The sequence below is a fragment of the Schistocerca serialis genome, chromosome 6 (genome assembly GCF_023864345.2).
Source record: "Schistocerca serialis cubense isolate TAMUIC-IGC-003099 chromosome 6, iqSchSeri2.2, whole genome shotgun sequence".
Classification (NCBI taxonomy): Eukaryota; Metazoa; Arthropoda; class Insecta; order Orthoptera; family Acrididae; genus Schistocerca; species Schistocerca serialis.
In genome coordinates, this window is record NC_064643.1 from 372,612,912 (window position 1) to 372,624,850 (window position 11,939).

Sequence of the window (11,939 nt, forward strand, 5' to 3'; positions counted from 1 at the left end):
GAGGCTCAGTGTGGTGCGAATGTGTGAAGCAACCAGCCGACCATGTCCCAGAGCCGCAATCGTTCTTCCTACAGCCAAATGAGCGATTTTAAAAGGGGTTAAATTGTGGCCTTCCAGACGGCGAGAAAGTTCTTCCTGAGAACTGTCACACAAGTTGGACGTGCTCAACAGCTGTATAACGATGATGGTATCAGTGGTCACGTGAACATTCTCACACGCTTACACGAGATCGTGGATGTCCATGCTGCTACAATCGTCATTCGCCTTTGGGTTTTTGAATGGGACGCCAACCAGTGCTCGGTACGTGCAGAATGCTGTTAGATTCATTCTTTTGCTGTTCTTGAGACAGGAAAGCGATGTGTTGCCCCAACACGATTATGCTCGCCCACACACTGCCCGTGAAATTCAACGTGCTCTGCAAGGCGTGCAGTAACTTTCGCTAGCTACCAAGATCTCCAGACTAATGTAAAGTATTATATACTGCAACGTCCCAAGTGGTTTACAGTAAGAAACAAATTAAGCGAAATTCCTATAGTCGACTAGGGAACAGTGTTTATATTGATATTTAAAACAATTCTTATTTAGTGTTCCTCGTGGTGAAAAAATCCTCTTCGCTGATGACAGCAGTATTATAGTCACTGAGAAAACAAGAGAACTTCTTGCCGAGAAAGCAAATGAAACTCTAAAGGAAGTTTATGATTGGTCAATAAGTAATAAAGTGACATTGAACATAAACAAAACTAATGCCATGAATTTCAGTTTGAAGAGGAAGAATGACAATGTTAAATTAAATGCAGATGCCACCTTGTAATGTTGTTGCTTTAATTTGTTCAGAAAGCGGTGCTGATATTCAAGACCATAAAAGTGGGTTAAAAGCTGTGAGCTATCTGAGGAAGTTAACCTTGCATTACTGTGCAACTGTTTCACCAGGTATCCAGTCTAGCTTACCAAATTCCCAACCAGACTAACATTAATTATAATCCTTTAGTACTCATCTTACGATAACCAGTGATAAACACAATTTAAATAAAAAGAAATAAATCAGTTTATATTTGGACATTTATTTTAACATTGATCATTGTTCCATTAAAATTTCAGCATATCAAACTTGATTCATAACTAAACTGGTGCATTATTTAGGATTGTGAAAATGTGAGTTTGTAATCTTACGGAACACATCAAATAGGGAGCCAAAATTGGGAGACTACATACAACACTGCATTCATAAAATAACACACGAAGAACGTTGAAACATATGCAAAAGGAAATTAACCACAACCAAACGATTCAATTTTCACCCAAAGAAGTTACGTTTGTAGCGCAATCCTGTCCGTCATGAAATTACCACACACTGGTATACTAAATACATACTAACGCTCTGTGAAATCTTCCCGAGAAGAATAGCTGAGAGCTACTTTGATGCTTACACCACAAGCTTCACGTGGTCAACTTGGTTTACACAAAGAGTGTAACTCCACAGTAATTTTGATAATTAAAATAAATTACATCGAAACGCAATTTACGAAAGAAAAAACACGAACTGGTTACTATCGTCTTACTATTAACCTGATGGGTCAAACAATTGTATAAGCACGTGGTACTGGTCTCACAAAGTACACCCCACGTGGGATGAACATAAAGAAAAGTTGCTATATTGAAAAATGTTGTCAAGACGAGACGTTTATAATCTCACGCACATTCGCATTTAAGATTGATGACCTTAGTTACAGTTACTGATCAACACATGGTTCCACTTTACTCACAAAGTAGTGAAAAAGCAACTACCGGAAGATATTCTGAAGTTCACACTCGAATTACACTGCATTGCAATTTAAGATAACATTAGATATTTTAGAGCTAAACCTGAAATAAAGGTGATTAAATTTTCAGTTAGGCTGACCGTAAGAAATCCATTGTCCTACGGACTTAGCAGACACGTGCTTAGCCGGAGATCTTACCACTTCAGACACTCGCCGCAGACAGACTGACCTGGGCCCCTACCGAGCGTGCTTAACAGATACAAACAGAAGTGACCAGAGAGGCATCTTCCTATACCAACATGACAAGGGACGGACAGGACCATACTAAGAATAGAAACCTCTCTGCTTTTAGAAAGCGTAGCTACCTGTTCCGACGTTGGTCCTACTGTTCTCTAGCAGACAGGCTTGTCTGCTACCAATCAAGCATGCAACTAGAAATACATTTGCTCATTCATCCTCTCACACAGAAGGGAAGAGGGATGACAGTATCTTATCATATACAGTATATAAAAGAAAGCGGATGTAGGTTCCGTATGAGACTGTGTGACATGAATTACATATAAACTGTGTTTTAAAGTGTAGTAGTGTGACATATCGTTCTTGTTTATGTGTAAAAGTAACACGTTTCACTGCTCAGTCTCCTCCCAGATAGTCAGAAACACCACAGTAAATTTAGAAGAGGAATTTATGCCGTAAATGACAACAGATTTAAGAAATTAACATGAAAGGAATCCAACAGAGACCTTTCAATCTCTATAGACTGTGTAACAAATGCAAAATTTCTAGGAATGAATATTGATTCTCAGTTGAAGTGGTGTGAACACACAAAGGTACTTGAAAACATAATGTCATCGGCATGTTATGCCTTTAGAATCCTATCATCAGTGTGTAACATGCAGTGTCTTTTAGTTACATATTATTCATATGTGCACTCAGTTCTTAGCTGTGCCATTCTTTTTTGGGGAAAAAATGCACAAAATATGAAAACAATTTTCAAACTCCAGAAAAGGGCCATAAGAATAGTAACCAAAAATACCAGTCGAGCTCATTGTAAAGATCTGTTCAGAACACTGGGGATTTTAACTTTTCATTGTGAATACATTTTACCAGTCTGTTGTACACATCAAAAATAACATCGGTAATTACTGCACAAACAGCTCTGTCCATGACCATGCAACAAGAGAGAGACTCAACTTACATTTAACAAAAAAAAAAAAAAAAACATAAAACTCAAAACAGCATTTTCTACCAACGAATAAAACTGCAAAATAAATTACCAAAAGAGATTACAGAAATTGAAAAAATACACTTATTTAAAAACTCAGCTAAAAAGTATCTGTTATACATACATTTTATACATTGAAGGATTTCTTAGCTAAAACAGACTAGAGGTTTGATTAAAAATGTTACACAAATAAATAATAATAATAATGATTATAAAATATCCAACATTCCACATAACACCTTCACTTTCTGTTTTTTCCTTCTTTTTTTCCTTTCTAGAAATACTTCCCCCCCAAGTTATGCATAGCACAGTACTAACACCTCTTTCTCTTCCTGAGGTCAACATCTCACTCATTATGGAGGGATGTTGGTTGATTCAGCTTTTAAGGATAGCAAATGAGAAGTTGCGGTACCGAAAATGGCCCAGATCACCAGTGTGTGTGTGTGTGTGTGTGTGTGTGTGTGTGTGTGTGTGTGTGTGTGTGTGTGTGTGTGTAGTGAGTGAAGTATTATGAAACAATGTGTATATAGTGTGTGCAGTGACTGATAGTGAGATATGAGTGAACAATGTGGCATTACATTATTTAATAAGTTATTTGTAAAAAAAGTATTGTATGCTAGGAGTAAATCTAATGATTGTCTCTAACTAGAAGTCTGTAAATATATGTGTATACGAATTAGCTTATTTTAAATTGATCTAAATTGTTAAATACTTTGACATGTCCTATATCCTTGTAAAAAGAGTTCTACAGATGAATAAAGATACTACTACTACTACTACTATTCTTCAGTGTCAATTGCACATGTTTTGAATTCAAGTCATATGTAGATCTTTCGATCATTTTCAGGTATATAGTGTTGCTTCAGTAAACTGTCATGTTTGTTAGAACCTGATATCAGAGTAGTCACTGATACAATGGGTTGCTGACGCAACTAGATAGATCTGAACATGGTGCAGAGAGATTGAAAGAAGCAATGTATTTAAAAATTGTGCAACTAAGACTGAAGAATAAATGAGAATTGTTTTAGAAGTGAAATTAACATCAAATGAAAACACTTTGTTGCTATCTGACCACCAGATGCCTAGCATACCACCAAATGTCAATTCAGTTGCTCGACCCAAGAGTCTGGTTGTATGCTGTTGCATTGTGCCCTAATGAAATCTGTAAATAATGATACCCCACGATAAGGAACAGTTAATGAAAAGCACAAGTAAATGTGAAATATTTAACAAGATCAGATATGAATAGTTCATTAGGACAAACAAACATGAAGCCTAGTAACAGTATTAAGATTAAATCTCAATTTACTTGGCACAAGAAAACAAGTTCTATTCAGTTGTGACCTTGTGGAGGCTATTACTGCACACAATGAAACAATATAATTGAAACAGTAGTAGCGTCAAAGCAAGCGGATCGTACACATGGGACCTTCAGCTTGCGCCAGTGGCATTGTGCAGTACACCAGATCGTTAACTTGAACGAATTCCCTGCATCTAACCAGTTCTCTGAAGTCTATTTGAATAAGTAATTTACCAAAAGCAAAGTTCAGTATCAAAAGTACGTACTGGCACACAGTGAGTAAACATTCTATAGTTTCAAATCATTGCACTCAAATGATTAATTTCAAATTAACTGCACACCACGCTATAACTTAACACTTGAGGCTCATAGACCGCAAACGGCCTTGCTACTTTACCCCATCAAGAACAGCGACACAAAGTCATAGAAACCTACTCTCCCTACTCCTTCCTCAACTCTGTCATGTGACTCACTACCTCGGTTGAAAAAAGTCTGAATCCTTGATACCTTTCTCTTAGTCATACATTTCTCACAAATGCTAAATACTCCAGATGTATACATTAAATATGTTTGAACAATTGCATATGAATATTATTTCATTACAGTCAAATATTGCTATATAATCAATTTTAAATTACATTTTTACATCACATAATCTGAATGGCAGTTGCTAACCAAATGTGCGACATTATCTCTCTTGCGGCTTTCGCACTACGTTATCCAAGTAATTTCATTACAAATATTAATTTGGAAATTTCTTATTAATTGAACTTTAACAATAAAAAATAGTATAACAATTCGTTGGACTGGTTGCTGGCAACCAACTGCTCATTTTATGGCTGTTTCCAACACTTAGACAACGATGTACGAGGGCTGCACCAAAAGTAAGGTTCCCAATGAGCTACAGCCTCGAGGGAAGGTGCTAGGGCTAGGCTAAATCTGACAACAGTGGCGTGCGCAATTGTTCCCCCACTCTCGAGCCCGCTCGTCCGCGATTCGCTACGTCGCTCAGTGTTGGATTGGTAGCTGTCAGAGATGGAAGTGTTTATCTCCGATTTCGCCAAGTGCGAGGTTCGAGCAGTACTCCTATTTCTCCACGCAAGGAAGTTACCGCCCATGGAGATTATTGGCAACTGACTGAGGTTTATGGTGAAGAGTGCATGTCGGTTCAGCACGTCCGCAAATGGTGCAGGGCTTTTGCTGAGGATAGCATGGAAGTTCACGATGAAGAACGCAGTGAAAGACCGCCGGTTTCGGATGCGATTGTCCAGAAAATCAACAGTGAGCTGCTCAAAGATCGGAGGGTCACTGCCTGTGAACTTGTTGAAGGCATTCCTGAAACTTCCCGCGGCAATGCTGAAAGAATAACAGAGACGTTGGGTTATCGCAAGGTGTGTGCTCGTTGGGTCCTCCGGACGCTGGCTGATGGACACAAGGAGCAATGCCTTGACTGTGCTCGCAAGTTTCTTCAACAATGTGAGGGGGGAGGCAACAAGGAGAAATTGTTGGACTCTATTGTCAAGGGAGATGAAACGTGGGTGTTTCATTACACCCCCAGACCAAACAACAATCTCGTCAGTGGCGTCACTCCAGTTCACTGCCACCAAAGAAATTCAAAAATTCCAACAAACGTAGTCGGCAGGAAAGGTTATGGCGACTGTGTTTTGGGATCGGAAGGGGGTACTCATCGATTTCATGCAACCTGGGACGACAATAAACTCAGACAGATTTTGTAAAACATTGACCAAACTCCAGCGAGCAATCCAGAATCGCTGGAGAGGACGACTGACGGAGGGAGTAGTGCTTCTTCACGACAACACCAACCCCACGTCGCTCGTCAAACACAGGAGCTTTTGAAGAAATTTGGGTGGACTGTTACGCCCCATCCCCTGTACAGCCCAGACTCAGTCCCTATCGATTACCACCTCTTACGCAAACGAAAGGAACACTTAGGTGGCAAAAGCTTCAAGAGTGATGATGAGGTCTGATCAAAGGTCACACACTTCCTCAGAGGGTTGGCGGGAGACTTCTTCAACTTAGGAATACAATAGCTCAAGCACCGTCTTCAAAAGTGTGTCGAAAAAAATTGAGACTATGTCGAAAAATAGACAAAAGTGTAAGCTTTTCAACGATGTATACATTAAAAACAACAAACAACGTCTTTTGTTTGTAAAAAAATATGGAAACCTTACTTTAAGTATAGCCCTAATATCATATGCATATGAAATACACTTAAATACAAGCATTGATGCACCATAAAGGAATTATCAGAATGGGACGAAAATCAGGATATGTGGTATACATGCACCGACAAATAAATGTTTACAGTTTCAGAAATTCAGGGAAAGAGCTTTACAAATTGAGATAGTCAGTAATGTGTTGGTCCACCTCTGCCCCTTATTCAAGCAGTTATTCGGCTTGTCGTTGATTCATACAGTTGTTGGATGTCCTTCTGAGGGATATCGTGCCATTTTCTGTCCAATTGGAGCGTTAGATCGTCGAAATCTCGAACTGTTTGGAGAACACTGCCCATAATACTACAAACATTCTCAGTTAAGGAGATCCGATGACCTTGCTGGGCATAGTAAGGTTTGGCAAGAACGAAGGGAAGTTTTAGAAACTTTCGTCGTGTGCAGACGGGCATAATCTCGCTGAAATGTAAGCCCTGGTTTGCATGCCATGAAGGGCAACAAAACGGGGGGCAGAATATCGTCGACGTACCGCTGTGCTTTGAGGGTGCCGCGGATGACCGACAAAGGGGTCCTGCTTTGAAAAGAAACGTCGCCTCACATTATCACTCATGGCTATCGCACCGTATGGCGGGCGACACTCATGATGGTAACCCACCACTGTCCAGGGCCTTTCCAGACATGTCTGGAATCTCATTGAGTGTATTAGAATTGTCTCTATTAATGAATGCCCCTTCAAACTGAGCCCAGATGAGGAGCGAAGACGTGTCTGAAGACGCCCCAAACACCGACGGGATACCAACCTGAATGTCGCCCGTCATACGGTCCGACAACCTCCTGGTCAGGAGCGCCATTTCATTTCATAGCACGACGGCTTTGGTGGTCATCGCAGCACCTTTACAGCACACAAATACGTCGACGATATTCTACCATTCTACCCCCTGTTTTGTTGCCCTTTATGGTAAACCATTCTGGGTTTAAATTTCAGTAAAATACAGCCCACCCGCACATGGCGAGGGTTTCTACTGCTTGTCTTCATGTTAACCAAAGCCTACCTTGGCCAGCAAGGTCACCGGATCACTCTCTAACTGAGAGGTTTGGAGTATTATGGGCAGCTCGGGATTTTGTCGATCTAGCGAGCCAATTGGACAGAATATGGCACGATGTCCCTCAGGAGGGCATCCAACTACTCTCTTATAACTGGTTGAATAAGGACGAGATGTGTACCAACACTTTATTGACCGACAATTTGTGAAGCTCTTTCTCTTGAGTAAATCATCCTATTTTTCTGAAATTGTAAGCATTTGTTTGTACACGTACTACCAATTTCCGTCCCATTCGGATAATTCCATCGTGGTGCGTCTTTTTTATGTCTTAAAGCGTATAACTGCCTTATTTGTTGATTTCCTGATAAACAACATGACACAATAACTCTCATAATATGTGTTGCATAAATCGGGTACTAATTTCATTGAACTCTTCTCCTTATTGCGGTTTCAGTGCTGACAACAGATGTCGTGTACCATTTCTGGAAGCAATTTCAGCGCTTTTAGTGAATGTATGAGTTTTAATTCTTCATAAATTCAGAATCTCGCCGTGCTGCATAGCGTCCATAGCCAGAAGTCCACCCACGGGGAAATGCAGGCGACCTCCGCTTTACTGGCTCGCTGCACACCTGCCTACCCATCTTCTTGATCGGCTCGCTGCGGCCTCTTGGACCTCAAGACGGGTCCTCCTTAGCTGCCTTCCCAGGCCACTGCACCACGAGTTTCCAACTGCATGTCGCTCAACCAAACCTTCCGTTCTTCTGTCAGTTTATGCATCAGGTGTACTGCCTGTAACGTCACAAATCGTTGACATGAAGGTAAAAGAGGCAGACTCTATGGAAACCTCTGTGCTTGTCTGCACCTAGACATGCTAGTGGTCCATGTGATTATGAAATATGATCAAAAAGCTGAACGTCAGAGTATGTTTTACACAACTGTTCATCACTAGCGCCAAACTTCCCTGAGAAACACCTTGCAGAATAAGAGCGCTGTAATCAACAATGGAAGTACAAGAGTTTCTACAAGTTTATTTTTCATGTCAATAGCGAAGAACTTCCTATATATTTTTTGAGAGACGGTAACCAAAATATTTGTGTGTATGTAAATTCCAATAGCACCAAACACAGGTCTAGGATAGACAGAATCTGAAGCAAGTCACCAGTTTTGAGTACCTGGTTACAAGAATTACACAGTATGGGAGATCATGCCAGAAGATAAACTGCAGAATTGCAGAAGCTAAAATAGCATTCAACAAGAAGAAGAAGCTACTAACATTCTAAATCTAAAATGAACCACCTATACAGAAGTTGCCCCTTCATTGTGAATTTAGTAGAAGGTAGCCTGAGAAGAACGCAGGAGGAAGACCAAGGCATCAGTACATCAGGAAGATAAAAACTAGGAATGAAATTGACAACATACTCGGAACTAAAGAGACATGCAAAAGATAAGGAAAAATTAATAACAAGAACTCAGATTGTTCAAATGGCTCTAAGCTCTATGGGACTTAACATCTGAGGTCATCAGTCCCCTAGACTTAGAACTATTTAAACCTAACTAACCTAAGGACATCACACACATCCATGCCCGAGGCAGGATTCGAACCTGCGACCGTAGGAGCAGCGCGGTTACGGACTGAAGCGCCTAGAACCGCTTGGCCAAGAACAAGAATTGCTGCCAGCAAATCTACAGACTGAGAAGAAAAGAAGAAGAAGAAGAAGAAGAAGAGTGATGCTGGTGCATTTGAGGTATGTGCTCAACCCAGGTTAGGTTTACATCTAATATGGATGTGGATTTATCCTTTTTGCTAATGTGAAATCCCTTCTTAGTACCAGGTGGTTACATGGTTACAATTGAAATTACGGTTTTTCGAGTGCTGCACTGCGTCGTAGAATGCTGAAACATCCGTAGTTGTGTTTATTAATCGGCGAGCTCACAGAACATGCTGAAAAATACTAGTTCCATTTTCTGTCACCAGGTTAATAATTGGCGCTGTAAGCAGTCCGAATGTGATTTGTGTGCACGGAAAGGGAAGAAACGATCAAACAGATGATAACGGCGCTTGAGGCAGATTTATTAGGATATACTCTCAAGCTATATGTGTTCAATATGGTCTCCCAACTCAACAATATGCTGCAACCATAACACGGTGTGGTTGACAGTTGCTCACAGCATATCTCGTGTAATGAGAGCGATATGTATCGTATACTATCCTTTTGATCGAGAAGAACCTAGACATGTCTCTGATGGACACGATGTTTCAGGTATCCCCACAACCAGAACTCACACGGGTTTACATCGAGGGATCTGGAAGGCCACACAACTTGAAATTGCCTTGAGATGATGAGTCGTTACTGAAGGTTTCTTGAAGCAAATTTTGCACCTGGCAAGCAACATGTGGTGTCACCCCATCTTGCGTGATGTGGACACAGTTGAGTGCTTGTGAAGTTGGAATAGCTTGTTGCAGGAGGAGGTCCTTACAATGTGCTGATGCCATTCTACATGCAACAGGCCCGCGAGGTGTTATCTCCTCAAAGAAAAACGGACTGAGAGTGGAGGAGCTTGGGAAATCACAACAGTAACATACGCAGGTGCAGTGAATATTCCTGTACAACGTGTGATGGAGTAGAACCCCATATGCGACAGCTCTGTGTATTCACGGTACCGTACATAGTAAAATGTGTCTCGTCCGTCCAAAAAGTATTCCCCAGCCACATGTCATCCATTTCCATGTGTGCCAAAAACCTAAGGACCAAGTCACAGCGTTGTACCCAATCTTGGGACTCCATTTGGCGCACCTGCTGAATCGTGTAGGGATACCAGAGGAAAATGCGCTGCAAAATCTTTTGAACTGTTGACCAGGGAAGATACAATCTCGATGACACAGCTCTAACACTGGCTGCAGAATGAGAGATGTGGTGCACGGTCGGCTACAACTACAGCAACTTCATCAACAACTGCCATGGGAATGGGCTACCCTTCTCATCCTGATGCACCATCTAATTGTTTCTTCAAATTTCTTGATCATATTCTTTAGCCCATTTATTGACATGGGGCCTCGACGTAGCTGTTTCTGTCAGCGATGTTACCACATTGCTGTGCTGCTACTCCTGCTGTTCTGATAAAACAACTTTACCAGCAGTGCATGGTCTTTCTTCTCAGTAGCCATTGCCTTTCGTATAGATAACTCCATTCCTAACACATTATACCAACAGTCACTTCACAAAAGAAATCAACATGTGTCGCCAAGTGGCAAATATCATACTGATGTCAAAGCAGGAAACATTTCGCATTCTGACTGCTTACAGCGCCATGTTTTCACCTGGTGACATAAAGAGGAACTATCTATTTTATTTTATTTTATTTTTTTGTGTGTACTCCATGAGCGCACTGATTAGTGAATATACTATGTTTCAGCGTCCTGCGATATATACAGTCCGACCTGCAACATTCGGAACACCGCCAGTTTAATTGCAATCATCTAGTATTTCGGCGGCTACTCCCGATGTTTTCTGTATTAAATCGTTTTCGAGCCTTGCTAGTACGAGTTTTAATAGAAACGAAGCATTACGTTGGGGTTTTAATTTAGAAAGTGAATTTGCACATACTATTGGAGAGAACATGACAGCGTGGGCGCAATTTCTTGTTACTAGGACCACGGCAGGCGGTCAGTAGTCCATCCGAGCAAGACGTGCCCAAAACGACTCACTGGCCCCAACACTTCCTTTGTTGGCAATGATTAGCGGACGACAGTTTCCTTTGTCGTCATAGTCAACTCTCCGGAAGCATATTCAGCACTAACAGAACACTTACACTTCTCAGAGTCTGTCTCACACCGTGAGTGGAAACTTCCTTTTACAGTGTGATATAAACAATAGCGAGTCGACAGCACCAAGCAGACAAATGCTTTTGGTAGAAGACAGAATAGAACCAATTAGGAAGAGCAGTACTGTCTGTAACCACAGAACACATTAATTGAAAGATTTAACGTTGAGCAGTTTCTGAGAGCTCCTTGGGACAGGGGAAATGTAGGAAATCATTAGCAGTGTTACGACCATTAAGATTGCTACTCCCAAGAAGAAATGCAGATGATGAACTGGTATTCATTGGACAAATATATTATACTAGAACTGACATATGATTACATTTTCACGCAATTTGGGTGCATAGATCCTGAAAACTCAGTACCCAGAACAACCACCTCTGGCCTGTAATAACGCCCTTGATACGCCTGGGCATTGAGTCACACAGAGCTTGGATGGCGTGTACAGGTACAGCTGCCCATGCAGCTTCAACACGATACCACAGTTCATCAAGAGTAGTGACTGGCGTATTGCGACGAGCCAGTTGCTCGGCCACCATTGACCAGACGTTTTAAGTTGATGAGAGATCTGGAGAATGTGCTGGCCAGGGCAGCAGTCG